Genomic DNA, 510 nt, shown 5'->3' with positions numbered 1-510 from the left:
CTTCATCTTCATCTTCATCTTCATCTTCATCTTCATCTTCATCTTCAGCTTCATCTTCATCTTCATCTTCATCTTCATATTGATATTCACCTTCGTCTTCATATTTATCTTTACCTTTATCCTGATCTATATCTTCATTCTTTTCTCCATTTACGTATTTACCCCCACCATTGTTATTAGGTTAGGTAGTTAAATTTTCCTTCCTCTTTTTCTTTATATTGTTTCTTTAGTGATATCATGTCATGTGTTGAAATTGGGTGTGGTGAGTTGCAGTGTGGTGTAATTGGGTGTGGGAGTTACGGTGTTATGAATTCAGGTGTGGTGGTCTTAAGAGGTGTGGTGAATTTAGTTGTGGTGAGTTGAGGTGTGGTGAATTAAGGTGTGGTGAGTTAAGGTGTGGTGAATTAAGGTGTGGTAGATTAAGGTGTGGTGAGTTAAGATGTGGTGAGAAAGTTGGGGTGTGGTGAGTTAAGGTGTGGTGAATTAAAGTGTGGTGGATTTAGGTGCGGT

Source organism: Rhagoletis pomonella, unplaced genomic scaffold (genome assembly GCF_013731165.1).
Source record: "Rhagoletis pomonella isolate Grant_MI unplaced genomic scaffold, Rhpom_1.0 Rhpom_scaffold_00202, whole genome shotgun sequence".
Classification (NCBI taxonomy): Eukaryota; Metazoa; Arthropoda; class Insecta; order Diptera; family Tephritidae; genus Rhagoletis; species Rhagoletis pomonella.
The sequence above is the reverse complement of the archived record's forward strand: the minus strand, read 5'-3'. Positions refer to the sequence as shown.